The sequence below is a fragment of the Anser brachyrhynchus genome (genome assembly GCF_964034855.1).
Source record: "Anser brachyrhynchus genome assembly, chromosome: 29".
NCBI lineage: Eukaryota > Metazoa > Chordata > Aves > Anseriformes > Anatidae > Anser > Anser brachyrhynchus.
In genome coordinates this window covers 2175193-2196770 of record NC_137722.1, presented here as the reverse complement: position 1 = coordinate 2196770, position 21578 = coordinate 2175193, and the positions used below count along the sequence as shown (strand labels likewise).

General features: G+C 53.5%; 1 protein-coding gene and 1 long non-coding RNA gene across 8 annotated transcripts in view; one reads left to right on the top strand and one right to left on the bottom strand.

Moving 5' to 3' along the window:
* R3HDM2 (R3H domain containing 2) overlaps positions 1 to 20846 on the bottom strand; it is a 55259-nt gene extending 34413 nt beyond the window's left edge. For 4 of the 7 annotated variants that reach the window (XM_080570873.1, XM_080570878.1, XM_080570876.1 and 1 more), the window contains exons 1-2: positions 20717 to 20838; positions 17620 to 17892 (exon numbers count right to left, since the gene is read on the bottom strand). The gene's annotated coding sequence lies outside the window, so the exon portion shown is untranslated. Of the gene's footprint in view, positions 1 to 17619; positions 17893 to 20712 lie in introns of all 7 variants that reach the window. The other 3 variants (XM_080570875.1, XM_080570877.1, XM_080570874.1) reach the window with 2 other exon arrangements.
* On the top strand, positions 1483 to 8284 carry LOC308184107. Its single transcript, XR_013942585.1, has 2 exons — positions 1483 to 1957; positions 6836 to 8284. It is a non-coding gene; the product is annotated as an uncharacterized lncRNA (long non-coding RNA).
* Positions 20847 to 21578: the final 732 nt, after the last annotated feature.

The following is a 21578-nucleotide window of genomic DNA, read 5'->3' as shown; positions in this document are numbered from 1 at the left end:
TTCACGTGCCTTGCCCGTGCCAGTCAGAAGCAGGAGCCTAAACATTAGGAAGCTGGCTGAGAGCAAGGTATTCCCCAGTCCAGCTTGCCATCCTCCAGCTGACCCGGGCTGGCAAAGCAGATCCTCGAGCTTTACAACCAGACCTAAATCGTTCCAGCTCCTGGCAAACCTCCTCGGGAGAAGAAGGGCTTCCCTCCCTCTCCTTTCTGTTTCCAAGGCTGATGCTCCTGCTTATTAGCGTGCAGGTAGAGGATCCTGAGGCATCTGAGACACTAAACAGCCAACAGGTACAGAGCAAATAGACTCCGTGGCTGCTTCCCATGCAAGATCCAAATTGATGTGATCACCAGTCAAGGGGGGGGAGTGATGTTACAAGTCAACACCATGTTTTGGCTGCCAGCTGTGAGAGCTGGACTTGACGGCGAAGCAGGAGTCCGACGGGCAGGTGGGGTATTCACCTTCCCACTTACCTACAGCCCAAGCCTTCAGCAAAAGGAACTCAGGTGCTGCTGCTGCTTGCAGGTCCTCAAGCTACAGGTGATGCTTCCAATTTAAAAAAAAAAAAAAGGCATTTTCAAGAGATGAAGGGAAATGAAACAGGTCCAATGCACCAAAATAAAGATCTTGCAGTACCGTAACTGGCTAATACACCGCAACCAAGAAAACCAGTTCCTAGCACTAAATATCAAAGGACACATTATTCCTACTCTTTTTTTTCTTAAGCAAGAGTGGATGATGAGCATGTGCGAGAAGGAGGTAAAGGGAATCCAAATTCCTGATTCCACTAAAGCCAAATCCAATTTACTGAGACGTTTTCAAATAAAAGACGGGGTTAATATCTGCACGTGAATACAAACACAGCATACGTAGTCCCACAGAGCACTAAATTGCATGAACTAAGCTAAGAATTTCACGTGGCACGTAGCCAATTAACGAGCAGTCCACTTCTGTTATCAACTAGCCAGCTTCAAACAAGTAAAGCCTCTAAAATATAACCTGGCAGAACAGCAGGGAATATTTCGTCTTTGTAAAATGACCAGAAACTACCCAGGAGCAAGCTGCATAACCACCAAGCTAAGACTCAGGGAGTACCCACGAGACCGTCACGGGGAACTCCTTAATGACACAGAAGAGCACAGTGTGCTTATCAGGGATTCCCCCATCTCCCGGAGGTGCCTTCTCAGCATCACAGAAAGAGGAAGGAGAAAGCTCAGCGCACGTTAGCGAGCCCTGAATGGCTCAGAGGGCCACATATTCATTTCAGTATGGCATCTTTTTAAATTAACCCCATCACGCAGCAGAAACGCAGTCACTTACCAGAGATGAATGATGTCAGGTCCCCATCCCTGAAACACTTGCTTGCATTTATACCTATGCTGTATTTTGCACGGTGGGGGTGAGGGGAGAGGAAAAGAAAAGTCTCTGGTCAATCTTTCTCAAGCCCAAAATAATTGGAGACTTAATTCCAAAAATAAACTCACCCCGGTGGTTCTGCACTCTCAGCAGGTCATCTATTTCCTAATCTCGATGGAGACTTCATTGCCACAAGCCGTTTGAGAGGAATTTTGCCAAGGTAATTTTGCTTCTTAGAAGACCCCGCCAGCTCTCACCCCTGAATGAAATGCTAGCAATCTCTGCTGCTGCTACAGCAAGCTAATTGCTCTGACAAGCAGCTCTGAAGCAAAGCAGAGCCCAGCTGTTCAGAGGGATGTCACAGAGAGCTCTGCCAATAGCCACATGCACACCCCCCTCCTGCTCTCATTCAAATACTTCAATGGAACTGCCTCCGCAAAGCCCTGAGAAGGCTTTAAAGACACAGCAGCCTTGTTCTGCCAGGCACTGGAGCAACACAAATGTAGGTGCGGGAGCAGAGAGCACAGGAAGCCTAACCACCTTCCAGCAGGATTGCAGTGCACGGACGGGACGACACTTTGGGGAACCCCTGACGCGTACCGAGGTAGGTTACAGGCGGCCTTGCTTCACCGCTAACCGTGGGGCCACGAACATTTCCAGGGGGTCAGCTTTTTGAATGCTTCCATTTCAATGCAGTTATTCTCCCTTGCTCGTTTTGTCAGTACTTAATCGCTAATAAGACAGGAAATGGGAAATGCAAATGACCCTAGAGAGGTTTTAAACTACTCACTTGCTTAAACTTTCCCCAGAAAGGGGTTTTCCATCCCAGACCCGAAGACCTTGCAGACATGCAGGCCGCAGTCAGGTCCCCTCGCCACGTATCACAGCTTGCTCTCGAGCACCCGGGGCAGCCTGGCCAAGCCTCTCGGCCCAGCAGGGATGGGGACGGTCCCTGCAACTCCCTGACCCTCACCAGGCTCCCGAGTCACCTCCTGGGTTATGGAGCTCTGACTACAGCTCTGAACACCGGCCTAACAGCAGCCACCCGCCCCAAACTCTCCTCCTTCGTGGCAGCGGTGCCTGCCCCAGGCGAGGTGCAGCCAGGGCCAGAGGGAACGTGCTCCTGCAGGGCCTCGCCGGCTCCGCGTGCGACCAGGTCAGGCAGCAGCTGGCCTCAAGGAGCCTCCTCGCTCAGGAGCAGAGCGAGGAGCAGCAGGGCTCACCTGGCGGCTGTCTGTAGACAAAGGAGGTGAAGACGGGAAGGCAGGACCAGCCCCAGGCTCAGGGAGGCAGACAGGCTCAAGTGAGACAGCTGCAAGGTGGTCGGGAGGCAGTTTGAACCGGCAGCTTCCATTAAAACCAGAACCAACCACGAAGGAGCGTAGTGCTGTGCTCATAAACCCTCTTCAGGACTCGTCTCTACCACTTTTTTTCAGTTAATACAGTTTCTTCCAAGTGATGCCCCGTCACAGGCAAAAAAAAAACCAGTCCAATGCTTTTTAAAAAGAACAGACAGCAGAAACCCAACACATTTCAGCTCCGTGGCAAACTAAGGTTCCAGCCTGCACAGCAGCCCTGCCCTGCAAAGCACCTAAGTTTCAGCGTATACGTGAGATTGTCTTCGCCGTTTCAAAGCCTCCTGAGCCAAGCCTGCCATGCCCGGGCGCAGAGCAGATGCCTTCTCCTTCGTGCTGAAGCTGCTGTGATGCTGCCTGCGGGCAGCAGCTCCCTGCCCACAGCAGTACTGACACTGAGAGGTGTTCTCACGGCTAAAACCAGAAGAGAAAGCAATGACAGAGAGGCAAGACAAAGAGGAGGTAATGAGACAACAGTCACTTGGGATGCTCTTGACTGTTTTCAAGAGCAGAGCCACAATTACCCAGTCCCTGCCTTGGCAAAACACAAAGGCTTCACGGACGTTATGAGATCTCCCCACCAGGTGTGAAACAAGGGACTGAAGTTTACGCCTTCTGTTCCTGGCCACTTCAAGATTTCTTTTCTCCCAGCTCTGATCTCTTAAAACGAAGGCACCCGTCCGAGGAAACGGAACCACGATCTCCCAAGCTCCTTGGGAAACAGCCACTGCTGTCTGAGCTGTGCAGGCTTGCAGGACGAGGGCCTTCAGCTGAGCTCGTGGGCTCTGCCAGGAGCGCAACTTCTCGGTCTGCTGCACAGCCAGCGCTGAGAGGTAGCGAGTGGCCGTCTTTGCACCAGCTCCACGACTGCTCCCCAGAAGCCAGGCTGGATGTTCCCATCCCCCCGGCAGAAAGCCTGTGCTTGGAGGGACTCTCTGCAGCACCTGAACCCAGCAAAGCTGTAAGGCTTGGAGATCAGATGAGCAACGTGACATCAGGGGATTTTCCCCACGTTTAACTTGTCTGTTCTGGGGTTGTTCCTTCCTGTCTCCCAGCACCCAACCAGTCCCCTGCAGTTTCAGACCTGAAGTCCACAGCCCTGAAGAAGCTCCAGCAGCTCCTCTGCAAATGAAGAAGCCACAGAGGAGCTCAGGTCGGCGAGCAGTGCTCCAGCATGCCCTGCTCAGGCCAAGGATCTTGGCTCCACAGAGAGAACCTTAAAATCTCCACTAAACCTCGCGAAAGCAAACCAAAAGCTTTATTTCACTAAGGCGTATCTACGGTCTGATGCATACTGAGTCAGGACCGTTAAGGACAGGCAGGTGCCCTCTACTCTGGAAGTCTGCAGTCGCAAGGTGAGTACTGTAAAAGGAGGCAGCTTCAGATGCTGCTCTTCCCTACCGGGTCTTCCGATGCTGTTCTTCCCTCCTACCAGCTCTTCCTGTTTTCCAAGGACCCCAGCCTCCTGCTTCAACCCTGTTGTCAGCTCTGAACGGTGCTGTTAAAGCAGCATGAAAAGAAGCTCCATAACCTGAGCCTGAAAACCTGGTCCCTAGCACTTAGAGGCCTGGCAGATGGCTGAGCAAGAACAGATTCCAGAGCAAGAAAAGCCTTCCAGCTCTAGGACACAAGCACCTGCCCCAGGCAGCGGACGCAGCCTCCTGGGGGCTCAGCCAGCCCTTCCAGAGGTCACAGCCCGTTATTAACATGGGTTGGCAGCATTTTGCCTTCAAGAAGCAAGCGTGTGAGAGGATTTCCTAAGCTGCATCCTTCTCCTCAGATGGGGAGACAGCATATCCCGGGTGGGAGGATGAGGAGAAGGAAGCGTGAGTCAGCCCCACCAGCAGCCTCGGCTGCCGCAGACTGGATAAAGCCCTACAGAGACTTCGCTGCCTTCTGCCTTTCGCACCTGAGAGTCGTTTGCTCAGGTACCGTGCGTGTGCGTGCAGCGAAACTAGGTCAGGGAAAGCGGGGCACAGAAAAGATGCCGCAGCTCTGGGTGTCGCCCGTGCTCGCGGCTTGCAGGGAAGCTGCGTATGCTGAACACGGTAACGTCGCGGAGCAAACGCCAGCAACACGGGCGCAGAACAACGGCACGACACGCTACCTCCCTCCCTGGCAGACACGTACCAAGCGAGCCTACGCTCCACTTTTCCCAGGCCGGTTGCTGCTGAGAGAAGACTCGTCAATTAGGTAGCGGATATAATCTCATCACGAGGGGAGGGGGGAAAAAAAAACCCAACACCTCCAGACTTGTGACACGGATGCGGTGGGATGGCATCGCTGCAAACCCACAGCACCAGCCCCGGACAGGGCTCCCCCCTGCGACAGACGTGCTCCAGGCAGCATCGGGAGCCGACGGCAGCTGCAAGGGGAGAGGAGCATCACCGATGGCCGGGCGCATCGGGTACCCACCTGGACCAGAACGCCCCTCTGCAGAGAGGGGCAGCAGCGCTGCGTGGCGGCGAGGGAGGCAGGAGGGCTGCATCGCGGGCTGTTCGCGTTGGAACCGACCTCGGTCGCTGCAGCACGCTGCAAGAGGAGAGGTTTCCAAACCTGGGTGCCTAACACGAACCAAGTGCTGCCAGGTATACACCAAGCATCTGAGCTCAGGCCACGGGCTTGCCTTTTTTTTTTTTTTTTTAAATGCAGGAGCATGCATGCAGCAAAAAGGATTTCTTGGTGTTTGGAGCCAGGAAGTGGGAAGGATGAGAACTGCAGCACACTGCTGACAGCAGCTACCTCCTCTAACGCGCCCCAAGAAAACAGCTCCGTGGACAGCCAGAAGCAGAGCCGTGGAGAAACTGAAAGTGGAGGCCAGCAGAATCCCCGCAGCTGGGACTGAAGGATGGATGTGCTGCTCTGAGCCTTTTTCAGGGGGCTCATGAACAGAAAGGAAAGAGACCAGCCAGAATTCCTACCTGGTCCTACAACCAGCGTATATTTCTTATAGGGCCCAAGGTCTCTGCAGCAGAGACCACAATAAGGGAGTGAGTGGTAGTGAAGAAAAATAAAGAAGTCCCTGCAGGGCAGAGGAGAGGCCACCCTCCAAATTCCCCTCAAGTCAGAATCGTGAGGATTTGACATTTCTGAGAGGGACAGGGAAACCCAGGCTGTTAGGAACTTCCAATGGCTTCTGTACCAGATGGGAAACAAATCCAAATTAGGGCCAAAGAATAAGATCCAAGAGGCAAGGCCTGCCCTATCCTCAGCTCACCCCACTGCTGGAAATCCAAATCTCTCCAGGTGCTGCACAAACACCAGCACGCAGAATAAAGGCACGCACCACTCCTACACACCCAGCACCCTACAGCAGTGCAAGGACCGGGTGGAGCTCCTGAAGGTACAATACACAATAACGACCATTTGGAGAGACTTTCTTGGCCTAAGAGAAGAATTCGGAAAATAGACCGTATGTAGGCTGCAGATTGTCCCCTGCTCAACTGTTCCCAGGAACGTGCTCCAGACGCCTGAGGCCCAAGGTCCAGGGCTCTGGAAGCAGGGAGGGAGGCCAGGAAGGCAGCGGCAGCGTGGCTCTGTCCTCCAGCGAGATCCTTCCCTCCTGTTGCCTGACTTCAGGGAGGGCATCCTCCCCCTCCCCAGCTCCATTTGGAAGAAAGTTCAGAAGCAGCAGGTATGGAAAGCAGCTAAATCCATCGGCTCTGATGGACAGAAAGCCAAAGGGATATCAGAGATGGAGGAAGGGGGGGAAAAACGATAGCAGGAGAAAATACCAATGCTGAGAGACCCTCCGGGAAAGTCAGAGGAAGGGGCGAGGTAAGTTTAGTGAGTAGCTGGAAAAATCCTTCCGAGATGAAACATCCTGCCCTCCTGCTCCTTTTAAAGCCTGTACTGCCATCTCTGCTGGAAAAGGGTCCCTGTACCATGCATGGCAGAGAAAACAGAAGTCTTAAATTAAAAAAAACAACAAACAAACACGATTTTCCCTAAGTAAAAAAATAAAAAATCAAAGCACCCCACCACCAAGCAGCTTTAAGCCAGCCTCAGCCATGCCCAGTCTCTGATGCTGTTTTCTTCTCCACCCTTGTGTGCCCAGGCTGAAGCCAGTCTCCAGGCATTAAAAAGGAAAACTTATATTATTTTTTTATTTTTTTTTTTAAAAAAAGGGATCTTCCATTCAAATCCGGCTCAGCTGAGGATGTGTTATCATGGCAACCATCCCCTCCCTGTCTACCCCAGCAAGGAGAGCATTACCCACGCAGATCCGAACGATCCCGCGCTAGCACACGGACTGCAGCCAAGCCCCACCACCCCACGCCGCCCCTCCAAGCCCAGGCCAGCGCGATTTGACATGAACCAGATCTGTCAATGGCCCAAGACAGACACGTGGGCAATCATGAGCAGTGCAAAAGGCGTAGCACACTCCATTCAGCTCCAAACACTGATAAATAATTCAGGAAGAGAAATGCCGCAATACAGAGCAGAGCACGGTTTAAAAATAGAACATGTGCTGATGCCAGAGGAACGGAGGGAGAGGAAAGCAGAGAGGTGGCACGAACCGAAGCCTGCGTGGCAACAAGCCGGGGGCTGGCGGGCGCTGCAGCCCCCTCGCTCAATGCGCTGATCCCAGCAGATGTTTATTTGCTCCCCCTTGCAATTAGGAATCCCAAACTCTTATTCGCATGGCACCAGCGTGCAGGGCTACCTCTTCCGGATCGCAGCCCTGCAGCGATGCACGGACCCAAGAAAAGAGAAAAAGCCTTCCCGCTGGAAAGCCAGCGGCGAGGACAGGGCTGAGGCGTGCCCGGCGGACACCAGCGATGCTCAGCTTTACGCGGTCCGGCGCTCTCGGCGGGGTGCAGGTAGATGCTAGAGGCTTTTCTCTATGCAGCCGGTCTCCTAAATTCAGCCGCCTCGCGTTCAGACGCTTCCACCCATCCTACATACCATCCATCACCAGCCAACTGTCCCATGTTTGACGCACATTTTTGTGACACGCTGCGCAGCATCACCGCCACCGCCACCACCCTTTTAGGGTGAAAGAGCTCAAGCAGCCACTGCCTCGTCTCCGAACTCCACCGCCCTTCCCGCGCTGGTAACTGCGCAGAGCACCCCTCCGCGCCGACTTCGCACATTCACCTGTCCCAGCACCTCTGCAGTTTAGGTGTACGCTCCTTTTTCACAACAGGAGCGATGTCAGTAGTACCGGAAACGTCATTATCAGATTAAAGAATTTCCCCTTCCAGCTGCAGACCCAAACGCATTTCACATTTACTATCGGCTACGAAGAAGCCTTGGTCGCAGACAGGGTCCCTTTATCCCGCTTTGCCACAGGCGGCTCTCCAGAAAAGAGGGGCCGTTCCAGGCTCTGCAGAACCTGCGAAATACTCTGACAGATGGCCGCTTTTTTCTCTCCTCAGAGTTTCAAAAAATAACACCAAAAAGACACCAATCTCTCCCTGCCTCCTCGCGAAGGCGAACAACATCAGCTTCCCAAGTATTTATAAAGCAGGAAGCTGCCATTAATAAGAAAAAGCAGATTTATTTTTTTATAGGGAAAAATAATATGCTATCATGTACAGCTAATTCAAAACCTAATAAATCTGTAGGCAGAAGAAGCTTCCTGTAAATATTTCAGGTTCTCTTCCCCCCCACCCCCCCAGTATCCAAAAAACCTGAAAGCATAAAAAATGAGTGGAAAAAAAAAAAGTTAAAAGGCCACTGAGAGGAAGTTCAAAAGACAGACCTAGATGACTACTTGTAAAAACCTCAGTCTTAAACAGGAAGTCATAAACAAACGGCCCCTTAGGTTCAAGCAAAGATCTCCCAAAACGTATTTTGCCCTGAATTTGAGCTGAAGCGAACAAAGCCATATTGCTCAGCCCTAATCAACGGAGCACTGCAAAGCAGAGTGCCCCTGCTTCCCCGAAATGCCATATTCATGGAAATCCTGCCCAAAACTAAGCACGCTGCCTTCCCGGCCCCCTTACCTTAGCACAGGTCACACAATCGCGTTCCGCCTGAGATGTGAGCTGCTGGAAAGGGGCTTGAAGGGGAGGGAAACGGCCACGAGCCCATTGCAGCTGAAGAATCATTGAATCGTTAAGGTTGGAAAAGACCTTCAGGATCATCTGGTCCAACCACGACCCTACCACCACCATCACCCACTAAACCACGTCCCTAAGCACCACCTCCAACTTTTCCTTGAACACCCCCAGGGACGGTGACTCCACCGCCTCCCTGGGCGGCCCCGTTCCAACCCCGACTGCTCTTCCTGAGCAGAAATGTCTCCTCGTTTCCAACCTAGACCTCCCCTGGCACAACTCGAGGCCATTCCCTCTAGGCCTATCGACGTTTACCTGTGAGAAGAGGCCGAACCCCAGCTCCCCACACCTTCCTTTCGGGTAGAGAGCAACGAGGTCTCCCTGCCCTGAGCCTCCTCTTCCCCAGACCGAACAACCCCAGTTCCCTCAGCCGCTCCTCACGGAATGGCTCGGCTTGGAAGGGACCTCACGCATCTCACGGTTCCAGCCCCCCTGCCATGGACAGGGATGTCACCCTCTGGATCAGGTTGCCCAGGGCCTCATCCAACCTGGCCTTGAACACCCCCAGGGATGGGGCACCCACAGTTTCTTCCAGCGCCTCACCACCCTCTGAACGAAAAATTTCCTCCTGACCTCTAATCGAAATCTCCCCTCTTTTAATCCAAAACCCTTCCCCCTTATCCCATCAATATCTACCCGAGTAAAGAGTCCTTCTTCATCCTTTTTATAAGACCCCTAAGAGCTGGGGTCTCCTTCAGCAGAAGCGCCCCCGCTCTTGACAAAACCACGCGCTGCCATTTCCAGCGGGCAGGCCCCAGCCAAGGCTGAGCGCCGGGGACCCGCGTTTACGAGGCAAACCCACTGCTGGCACGTTCGGTCTGACATCAGCCCAAACTCCCTGCCTCGCCTCAGCCGGAGAGGAGGCTTTCGTAGCCCTATTTCCACGATTTTCCTGGGTTACTTTAGCCGCCAACACTGCTGTGGGGTTTCTCTCCGCAACACACAACCCCACAACTCCTCAAGGAGTTGTTGCAAAGCGTTCCCTCCCCAAAATCGCTGTATTTTTACTAGTCTGTGGGATCCAGGCCCAAAATTATTATAGAGAGTAAGAGCAACAGACCGCGGCCTACCAAGGGCATGGGAGCGCTATAGGGGCATGGGAGCGCTATAGGGGCATGGGAGCGCCATAGGTTTAAATTCTGGGAAGTTTGTAACTCTGGCAGACGCCAGGCCTAGAGCAAAGGCTCCTCTTCTAATCAGGAGACCGATCTGAGAGGACACAAGCACGCAACTCGGGAGTGAAAGCTGCAAATCCCTTCTCATCGCGCAGCCGATCCCCCTCCCAGTGAGGACGACCACGACTTCCTAGAGCAGGCAGGCGGAGGAGATGCTGACAGCTTTTCTAGCGGAGCTTCTCCTCCCAAACCGCTCCCCCAAAACACACTGAGAATTCGGTAACCGTCCACAGTCTGCACCTCTGTGCCTGTTGTTAAAGTGTAACTTTAACTCATATGTAACTTTGAAGTTATATTTTAAATTAAGGATGCGTTTGATGGAGAAAAGAAAATAAAAGCAGGCAGTAATCATTCTTCAAAGCGAGTTCAGAAGAAGCCTCACGTTATCCAATTTTTCTAGATAAGTAACGAAGCAAGTATTGTATCACATCAATAGCAGCAGCGGGCATTTCCCAGGCAGCCACAAAACTCAAAAGCCATGTCCTCAAAAGTACATGAAACTGAAGCCAAGAAAAATAAGCTCAGTCAATTAAAAAAACAAACACACACAAAAGCACTAAAAAAAACCAACAGCAAAACAGCATTTTCACCTTCGGCAGAGCCAGGTACCCTGCTCACTTCAAGAGGAGCGGCAGGGCTGTGCCCTGCAGTTCCAGCAGGATGAATCTTAAGGATTGCCAGGTTCGAGCTCTCTGTCCACAGCCAGCAGGGCTGTAAGATGTTGTTCTTTGCTGGGCCAAGCAGAAGGGCTTTGCGACACCTCCCAGCCACGAGCCATAAGGCTTGCCAAGATCAACTCGATCATAACATGCTGTTATCAGGATGCTTTTGAGGGAGGGAGGGAGGGTAGTTAAAGCTTACACAACTATGCCAACAGTATTTGCGTTCGTATCTTATTCGTCCAACTCACATTTGAACACAATGGACCCAGCGAAGGTACTCTGACGGAACAGTTAAAACCTCAAAAAAGCCTTCTGACAGTTGACCAGCTAGAGAGAGCCTGTTAATGCTCCCACTAGCGGCCAGACGGACTCATGAGATCAATCCTTCGCACAGAACCCATCCGCAGGACGCCGCTCGTTAGGAAGCCAGGCTGACCAGCTCTGCCGCTGACCAGACAGTTCGTTTGTTCGTACAATTACGTTGGCACAACCCCGAACACGGAGTCAGCGATAGGTCAGAGGTTTCCTTTTCGGAGCAGCTCTAATAAGAGCTCCTACCATAAGCAGCAGCTGGATCGGATGAAGCCCATTTGTACCAATATGAGCACGGCATCAGGCAAGAGTGCGGAGCTGCTTTCACTCTACCGGCAGAGCACAGTCAGACTGCTCAGGCTGCTAAAAGCCCACACAACCATCGCGGCTGAAAGCTGATATATCTGCCACTTCCCCAGAGTCAGGGAGCTACGTGCTGGGGAGGCCACCTCCAAAAGGTGCCCAATGCCCAGGGCTTCGTGTACACCCAGAGAGCCTGCTGCCGTCAGCCCCGTGCCCCTGCGCAAAGGAGCCCAAACCATCTCAGTCCCAGGTCCAAACCTGACGCGGGAGAACAACACAGCAAGGAGCAGACGCTCAGCTTTCGGGCTTCTGTAACTTTAAAGGTGGAAAGAAGCTTTAAGGTTTGAACAACCTCTCCCGGCTGCAGGCACAGGATCCAGACCACCCCTCTGCATTTTCCCCATGTTCTAGATCTTCATTCTGCTTCCTTCCTCTCTTTCCTAGGAAGGAACCACGACAGAAGGATTGGGCTCCGAAGCACCTGCTCATTTTGGTTTGCCCATGGGGAAAGAGACAGGGTAGGATCCTGTTTTCTAATAGACAGCATACCTGAAGCTTCCCCAAAGAGGTCAGTCTCTGAGATACAGGGAACACCTTCCATAATAAAGCAGCTCTTGTGTCTAAACTCAGCTCAGAAGAAATTAGTTTCTCAAAGAAAAGGATGTCAAAGCAATATAAGAATTTTATAACTTCATTAAAAAAAAATATAAGAGAGCTGGCATAAAGAGTAGGCTGCATCTGCCCACACTCAATAATCATCACAGAAATTCACTGGGAGGCAGCAGTGACTCAGTCTGCACTACACAAAGACAGCTTGTGCTCGCAATACATAATGAAACTGGGCTTTATAGACGACCATAAATCTGCATGCGCCCCATTGACAACACACATGCAAGGGAATCCCAGCACTGACAGACATGGGCTTGGAATTATCAGCCCTTCCTCTTGCTGCTACCCTAACAGATAATCTCAAAGCTTTCCCCCACCTCTTCCCACGCTAGGAGATGGATTTCACAGAATCACAGAATGGCTCGTGTTGGAAAGGACCCCAAAGATCATCTTCTTCCAACCCCTCCGCCACGGGCAGAGATGCCTCCCTCCAGATCAGGTTGCCCAGGACCTCATCTAACCTGGCCTTGAACCCCTCCGGGGACAGGGCACCCACAACCTCTCTGGGCAACCTGTTCCAGCGCCTCGCCACCTCTGAACGAAGAATTTCCTCTTAACCCCTAATCTAAATCTCCCCTCTTTTAGTTCAAAACCATTCCCCCTCGTCCTGTCAATATCTGATTGAGCAAAGAGCTGCACTCCATCGTTTTGATAAGCCCCCTTTAAGTACTGAAAGGTTGCAATGAGGTCCCCCAGAGCCTTCTCTTCTGCAGGCTGAGCTCCCCCAGCTCTCTCAGCCTTTCTTTACCATAGAGGTGCTCCACCCCCCTGATCATCTTTGTGGCCCTCCTCTGGACCTGCTCTAATAGCCCCACGTCGTTCTTGTGCTGGGGGCACCAGAGCTGGATGCAGCACTCCAAACGAGGCCTCCAAGAGCAGAGCAGAGGGGGACAATCACCTCCTTCCCCTGCTGGCCACCCCTCTGTTGATGCAGCCCAGGATGCAGTTGGCCTTCTGGGCTGCAAGCACGCACTGCCCGCTCACATCGAGCTTTTCATCCACCAGAACCCCCAAGTCCTTCTCTGCAGGGCTGCTCTTACTGAGTTCTTCACCCAGTCTGACCCCACGTCCAGGATTGCCCCTAGATTTCTCCTAGAGGAGACAGGCTCTGTTGCACCCACTGCTCATGCCGCCAGGAGGCCATGCCCAGCTGTACCCACGAGCCAACAAGCCCTGGTACACCGACTCCTGCTTCCTTTCTAAACAGCAGCGATAGTTCCCCTTTTTATAAAGGGACAGTAACAATCAAGACAGTAAGAAGACAGACAAAAAAGGGCAAAAAGCTGAAGTGCTCAAGTCAAAACACACGGAGAGCCAACCTCGCGCGTTAGCAGCCCATCGAGGTCGCCCAGGTCTGACAGCAGCACAGCTCCACACCTGCTTTTCACAGACAGGAGGGTCCGAGCTGCAAAATTCCTGTGATATGATTCAGAAGGAAGAAATGACATCAAGTCATCAGTACAACCTCTCGTCTCAAACCAAGCGGTTGGGCAGCTGGCACTGGGAACAGGCATGTACATTGTTCTGCTTGTGTGTTGAATTTCGATTTAATAAAACCAGTTGGGCAGCAGACAAGAGCTTATATGAGGCTACCTCCCTCCTCTACTGCTTGGGGAGACTGCATATTGTCTACCTGGATGCTCACTAAAGTCCCCAGAAATCTGTTTTGCCACAGCTCTACTTGGGCTAAATTTAGCAGAATAATGGAAGTCGTTGGGAGGTATGCAATTGATTTAGATATCTGCACTTTAATGCTGCCAGGCAGCTCGTTTCTGCGTGATCCCCAAGTATCTGGAAAGAAAGGACATCCCGAAAAACATCAGGACATACACTGGACTATCAGTGGATCTAGGAGCTGATGATCCACGTTACAAGACCGCCAGGAGCTTGAATTAGCCAAGTCTCTACAGTGGTGCCCGAGCAGGCGTGGAACACAACAGTGGTTGGATGTTGTAATAATGCATGGCTATGTTATGGAACAACGCTGAGCAGCAACACCTCTTTCGCCAGCGCTTTTGCTTGTTAAACAAGTCAAAAGTATTTTGAATGCCTTAGGACTGCTGAACGTAAGCGTGGTAGTAAGTCTCTGCTGCTTGTTTTCCATAGTCACCGCGCTTGGTCCTCAGAGCTGGGGTACCTTAACAGAGATACAAAGCAAAACTTCTTTGCTAGCAGAAGGTAAAGAGTGGCATTAATTACCTCTAATTCACAACTCACAGGTAAGCCAGAGAGCTTGCCTTTAGTTGTTAAAAAAAAAAAAAAAAAGCATTACAAACACCCTTTCTACCTTACCTGAAGTACTGGGAAGGATCAGCTCAAATGAATGTCTGCACTGATGTAAACCGGGCAAAACTAGCTGCTTGCTGGGGACAGGGACTATCCAAACACCAACTCTTTGTACTCCATTGCAGAGAGGAAGGGGACCTACAAATTACATCAGCTCTAAACTTCCTCCCACAGCCCGAGCTCCAGCAGCAGCGCGGACGTGGCTCTGCCAGCTGGAGGTGCTGCACCCACCCGTGAGGTCCACTGAAACCAGCGGCGCCCAGCACGGGGCACCCAGATATCCAGGGCTGTCAGCACCTCTGCAAGAAAGAAACCGCAGTACGCTGCCAAAAATACAGAGCATCAAAATAAGCGTATCGCTCCAAAAGAACCTATTCCACTCACATTAACTTCCAGAAACGCACACTTCAAAAAAACTGCAACGGGCACTTGGAAAAGCCACCAGCAAACGCAGCCGTTTGGTCGAATCTGGTCCCAGGAAGAGGAAGCCGTGCTAACAGCTCACTCAGGCAGAGGCGGTGATCGGGGAGCAGGACTCTGGGCTCTCCTCAAGCACAGTCGCTTCAGTGCCGTGCCACGAGCTCCCGAACAGTACGGCAGCACCACTCACTCACCTCATCTCCCCGGGCAACTGTTGTTCCTAAGGAACTGGAATCCTCAGGCGAAAGAAACCAGGAGAAGGACAGCATGTTATTATTAGATCGGTATCGACGTAAGCTGGAAACAGAACCCAAACCCCAAACTAACCAATTCTACCTATTCGAAACTTCGGCCTCAGTTCGCAAGCCGCAAGCATAGCATCAGCTGAAGCACCCCTCTCACTGGCCACGGACCCAGGAGCATCAGTCATCACTGCCACTTATTTCTCCGACCTCTCCAAGTCTTTAAGATACGCTGCCCTTTAAGATACGCTACCAAAGCACGTAATTAAAAAAAAAGGGGAAAAAGAAAAAGATCCAGACCAAACGTAAAAGTCATTTGGGTTACAGCACTTACTTCCTCCCAGGATTACACTTCCCTGCCAGGGCTACGTCAGCAGCAAAGAGCCACAGATGCCTTCTGCCTTTTATTAGGCTTAGGGGCTGAAGAACAAGTTGTAAGTTCTGACCCTGCAGCTGCCTCTTCTCAAAAAAAGAAAAAAAAATCAAGTTCTTCAGTTAGTATCAATATAGCTGAAGCTTACCATTAAGTGATACATAATGAGGTGAAACACACTGCGTATGTGCATACACACTAGCAAACATCTGTGCTGGGATTACCTCGATGCATTCTTCACACTTTTCAAACAACTCTTTGCATGACAGATTCACGCTTTCCAAACAACCCGTTTTGGCATGAAAGCATTCTCTGTTCCCCCACCTGACTCTACGCAGGAATTACGCCATGACAAAATGACTTAGACTTAACATTTCTCCAATACACTAATTCTTTTCTTTATCTGTCACCATCTACCACAGAGAGAAAGACAAGAAATAAAATTTAAAGTAGGTAGATGGGAAAGCTGGAACACAGCGGGTGAAATCCAAACCCCACTTTAATCGGAGAAAGCTTTGGTTCATACATCGCCTTCACAAATAACTGGAGAGCAGGGTAGTGCAGGTGAAGACAACAGAAAAATGTTTAAGCACCGAACGGAAGGTAAGCCTGGAACCAATCCTCCAGGTTATCATTACTAGTTCATTAACTGGGTGATTTATACACCTTCCCCCTGAAAACAGAGCTTTAGAATAGAAACACTGACACAATCTTAAATTTAGCAACACAAATGGCATCACTACTATAAGGGGAACTTGATGCATCTGCACTCTGACAAGAGGATAGGATATCAGGGGCAGAACAAGAGGCGCTGCAGGATGTCTGGAGGAAGGGGTTTAGGGATCTGACGCGGGCACGCTGCCCTGCACCGCTCCTCAGGCACCCCTCAACAAGTGAGCCTGCCTGTCCCCCAACCAACTCCTGGCACTTCTCCTCCACCCCTAATTCAGTTGACCCCTCTATTCCCTCCAAGCCTTTCTCAAGGCTCGTTGCAGACGACCTGAGAGGACTACGACAGGGACAGGCGGAAGCGACGAATACTCCTTCAGCTGCTGTGAGACCGAGCGACGCTGCTGCCCCTTCTCCTGGCACTGCCTCCTCCAAGCAGCGGCAGAATCCCAGGTCCTTACGCAAGCGTCTCCCAGCCACAGGGGAAGTGACTGCACGTCATTTTGTAAGTTCTCTGGGACTTTGCTCGCCTTCTGTATAAATCCACGTTACTTTAGGAAGCGTTAGTTTACTCACAGCCCTCGGCTTTTACTCAACTAAAACAAGACATGCAAAGTCACACGAGTTTAACTCAACAGGTGACATAACACCTGATGTTCGCCAAGTCAGCGCGGTTTCGGACACGTGCAATGCCCCCCTCCAAGCCTCGTTTGCTGGGTTTAGCTCCTCCTCGTCACACAAGCCCCAAAACCACACGAAACACTACGATGTTCAAACCAGCTGCCTCACGTTTCTAGTTCAGCGCGGCACAGGGCAGGCAAAATACCCTGGGACTGCTCTCGGCCACGAGACGACCTCGAAAACTTAAGCCCAGCGTAAACAACTGTAACCCACTCACCTAGCCGTGAGCCTGCGGGAAGCCCGGAGCAACGGTCTGAGAAATGCAGTATTTGCCCCAAGAACGGATTAACTTTAATCGTCAGCGTAGCATATAGCCCTGCACTCCACAGAGCAGGCTGCTGAAAAAGCCCCTAGGTAATGCCGGGCCCAGAAAACTTGAGCTCATTTAATGTAAGCACCGTGCCTGGGTAAATCGGATTGTGGCTGAGACCCCAAGAGACCCCACCGAATGAGGACGTGGACAGACTGGCTTCCTCTGCCACCTCACCGAGACGATCCACAGGTACGTGATTCTACAGCTGCAGCTCACAGGTGTGAGAGGACACCGGGTGCTGCAAGACGCATTACGCCCTGGTGAGCAGCACCCGCTTCTTCTAGCCCAACAGCTAGCACCCTGGGAGACTGCAGATCCTGTCCCAAAACAGCAAGCCACAATAAAGACGCCTGGTGAGAAATCAAAGGAAATTAGTTCCTTTAATTCCACTCCACCGAACATCCTACCGACCCAGAGACCTGACCCTCACAGGTCACGCAGCCGAACCTCGAAGCAGCACTCGACTAACTCCATCTCTGGATGGAGAGAAGCCCAGCTACAGCTACGCCACAGAATATAGCTTCTCAGTTTTGGTCTGAGGACGATGTGAGCGATCAAGGCCAGTAAGACCCACCAAAGAGGAAGACGGTGCCACAAACCGAAGCCTGATATTGTTAAATCGCTCCAGGTTTCATCACGCTCGTGCTACGCAGGTAGCTCGAACTGGCCCTCAGGAACCGCTGGGGAAAAACTGCAAAGCCTGACGGCTTAAGGGGTCAGTTGGCTCCAGATCCTACTCACCTCCAGGTCACCAGTCCCCAGCCAGTCCCCACTCCTGAGCAGGGGTAGAGATCAGAGAACGGACCATATCCAAGTGATGTTTCTCCTTCACAACTGGCATGAGTTGAGTTGGGAGTCTTAATCCAGCTCCTCAAAAGCCAGGTGGCTGTCTCCAGCAAAGCAGCATCACTGCAAGCAACCTGTTGAGATCCATCCTCACTTGTGCAATCCCTGGAGGCTGAAGTAATGGTTTACTATCCAGTGAAGCTGCCATCAAACATCACACTGTGCCAGCTTGGTGGACAGAGAAAAAAATAATCAGTCTAATGTCTTTCCTCGTCATCTAGACTGTCGAAAAATACCCTCATATTTGCAAATATACACATACACACACACTGGAATAAGCTTCCGAAGTTTCTGTGTACATAGAATCCACCCTTATATTCCAAGGAAACAGGAATGAACAGGGGGAAGTCTTTAGAAATAAATGTTTAATAGCGCGTTGAAAATACAAAGAGCTGTGGATGGGAGAAGCGAGACCCTACGAGAACATCTGTTGGGGAAAAAATTCAGCAAGCCAACTGCAAACTACTGAATTGTCATTCAGTAAGGAAGGAAGATTACTGCAAGTATCCTTGGTACGACTGAACGGAGAATTTCTAGCGTGAATTCAAGGAGAAGGACACAGAGGTTACGCCAGTCAGCCTTAGTAGCCTACAGGTGTCAAACAGGACAGAAAAACAGAGCAAAAGGAATCGGAACTACCCGAAGTTACTACAGGGAACCAGACCCCCAGGTCTCAAAGGGAGATGGAGAACAGGTCGAAGCAAGAGGTGAGGCGAGATTCTCAGCAAGTACCAGTGAGAGAAAACCAAACTGAGACCAGCCACACATGGAGTTTCTTTGCATGCTGTCAGCGGGAAAAGGAACACCAAGACAAAGACTGGGAACCAGCAAGGGCGCAGCATTTTGCTCTGTACGTGGGCAGGCGTTTGCTTTTGACGAGCAGATGAGGTCCTACAACACACTTCCACTGCTCCTCATGCAGATGGAAGAAAACAATTCTTGTACATGGCAGTGATATGGGATATCTGTGGACTACGTCCCGCTCTCCTCTCGAGTATTTTCCTTTTAACACCAGCCAGTGTCCCCAGCACGGCTGGCAGGTAAGGGCAGCTCTGCTGCTGCTATTCCCCAGGTTTTGAAGCAGCAGCCACAAAACTCTGCCAAAGGGTTTCCCTCCCTTTTGCTACCGTTAGGATATAATTCTTCAGCCTATCCTTTGTTTGGTGATAAACAGACACCAAAGCCTGGCAATGTTTCCAGCTCCCCAAGCAGGTTATCTTCCTTTACCAGCACTTCTTTTCAGTACTCTTCTTCCGCTTTTTAAACTTTGACTTTGCTCCACAACCGAAGACAGACAGTAATCTGCACCTACTCAGCAACACGGGCAGGACTAAGGCTAGCTTTGTGTTTCCAGCTCCCGTCGCATCTGAATCCTCTTCAGCTGTGGTTCAGATTCTGATGGATCACTTTGAACAAACAGAGGCTGCAAAAGCAGCAGAAGCAATAATAAACTCAGGGTTTCTTTCTATTCACAATTCCAGTGGCATCCTTGAGCTCCAGGAAAAATAAAGCCTTATCCTGGAGAGTTGGAAGCTCTGCACTTAAGCAGCTTCTGCCAGAGGCTGGCTTGGTGCTCCTGACACTGAAGCTCATTCCCTTACAAACCCCACTACTAAGGCACACCTACTTGAGTTATCAGCATAAATGATTAGAAATATGCCTTTTTTCCCCCCCCCCCAGACCTCTTTTGACAGCACTGAAGCCTCATAAAAGACAGAAAAGTATACAGAGAGCAGGCAGGGCAGACACAGTTGAGCTCAGGCCAGTTCAGAGTCTCTGCAGCCTAACAGCTGATCACTAACAGAGTGATCCATAACAAAAGTGACAGCAGAAACCCATTAGGGTTTGCAGACCTCCCTCAATAAACCAGGCATCAACTGGCTAGAGCCTTGCCTATCGAGCAGGTGTTGGCACAGGTTGGATTCTCTTCTGAAAGGCACACACCCTTCTTGTGGCTTCTGAAAGAGAAGTTATCAAGCCCCTTATAAGACCAGAGACCAGTGCAGCAGCAGAGACCCAGGCTCAGCTTCTTAAACAGAAAGAGGCCAGAAGGAACAATAACTGGAAAAGGTCGCTATCCATGAAAGATGTAATACAGAACGTAAGGAACTAAAGGACGTAAGGAAAGGGATGAAAAAGCGGTTCACAAAATGGGGGACAGAAGAGAGGTAGCAGCCCCCCCCCCCCCCCCCTTACATCCACTTCCACACCACGCGAGGAGCTCACGGGGGCCACCTCCGAGCCCGTTTCAGGGGGACGAAGGGGCCCGCTGGGCGCAGCACCCGCTTACCTGGGAGACCCGCGGCCGGAACGCCGCCCCGGCAGGAGCCGGCGGCAACCCCGACGCCCGGGGGTTTTCGGAAGAACCGAACCCCGGCGCCTCCCGGCACGACGCACGGCGAGGGTTTACCCCCGCCACGCGACAGAGGCCGTGGAGCCACCGCACCACTCCCCGGGTAACCCCCAGCGCACCCCCCGCGGAGCCCCCCAGCACCCCAGCGGCTCCCCGCTCCCTACCGGCAGGGGGCCGTTAACGCTCCAGGGCCGGGTTTCGAGGCGAAGGCTCCGCCGCCGCGGGCCGGGATCCCCTCCCCGTGCTCCCGGGCCACCGAACCGGGCGGCCCGCGGCCATGGCGGCGCCGGGCCCCGCTCACCTGTTGCTGCTCCGCCTCCACCGGGAGCCGCCGCGGCCCCGGGCCGGGCGGAACCGCGCTGCCGGTGCTCCGCCGGCTGCTCCCGGTGGCGGGGACCCGGCGGGGAACGGGAGGGCGCCGCCGGGGCTCGCCCTGGAGGCTGGAGACCCGCGGCCGGTCCGGTCCCGGGGGCAGCGAGAGGGGGACCGGCCCAACGCCCCGACGGCTCCGATCCCGGTCCCGGTCCCGGTCTCGGCCCGGGCCCCGGCCCCGCTCCCTGTCTCGCCCCGCTCCCAGCCCCACGCCCCGGTCTCGCTCCCGCTCCCGGCCTCCCGTCTCCCCCGTCCCCCCGCACTCACCGGGCCGGGCCGGGCCCTGCGCCGCCGGGCCGGGGCCGGGGCCGGGGCCGGGGCTGCTGCCGCCGCCGCCGCCACCCCGGGGCCGGGCCTGGGCCAGCGCGGGCCGCCCGGGCGGGGCGGCGGAGCGGGAGGGGGGAGCGGGGCGAGCGGCGCGGGGGAGGCGGGGCGGGACCGGAACGGGAAGGGAGGGGGAGGGGCGGGCGGAGGGGCGGGGAGGGGAGGGGAGGGGACGGAGGGCGGGCCCCTTACGCGCCGCGTCACCGCCCCGTGCGTGCTCGCGTCACCGCGGCGCTCCCGCCGGGCCGCCGTTGTCATGGCAACCGGGGCGGTGGCGCCCCCTGGTGCGGGGGAGGCCTGGAGGGGGCGGGGCCCCAGCGGAGGGGGCGGGGCCAGGAGCGGGGGCGGGGCTGCCCTGACGGCCCCGCCCCCTCGCGCCCGGTGGCCCCGCCCCTCCTGGCTGGGGGCGGGCCCCACGCTAAGGCCCCCCCCCCCCCCCCCCCCGGTCTATCCGGGGGTCTCCGCGCTGCCCAGTGAAGGCCCCCCCCCAGCTGCCCAGAGCCCCCCCGGCTGCCCAGGAACCCCCCAGGTGCCCAGGCCCCCCTTCAGCTGCCCAGGAGTCTCTCTCGTCTGCCCAGAGCCCCCCCGGCTGCCCAGGACCCCCCCCCAGGTGCCCAGGCCCCCCTTCAGCTGCCCAGGAGTCCCCCTCGTCTGCCCAGAGCCCCCCCTGGCTGCCCAGTGAGCCCCCCCCCCACTGCTCAGGGTCCCCCCAGCTGCCCACAACCCCCCCCGACTGCCCAGAGCCTCTCCCCCCGCTGTCCAGGGATGCCCCCTGGCTGCCCAGGATCTCCCCTGGATTCCGTGA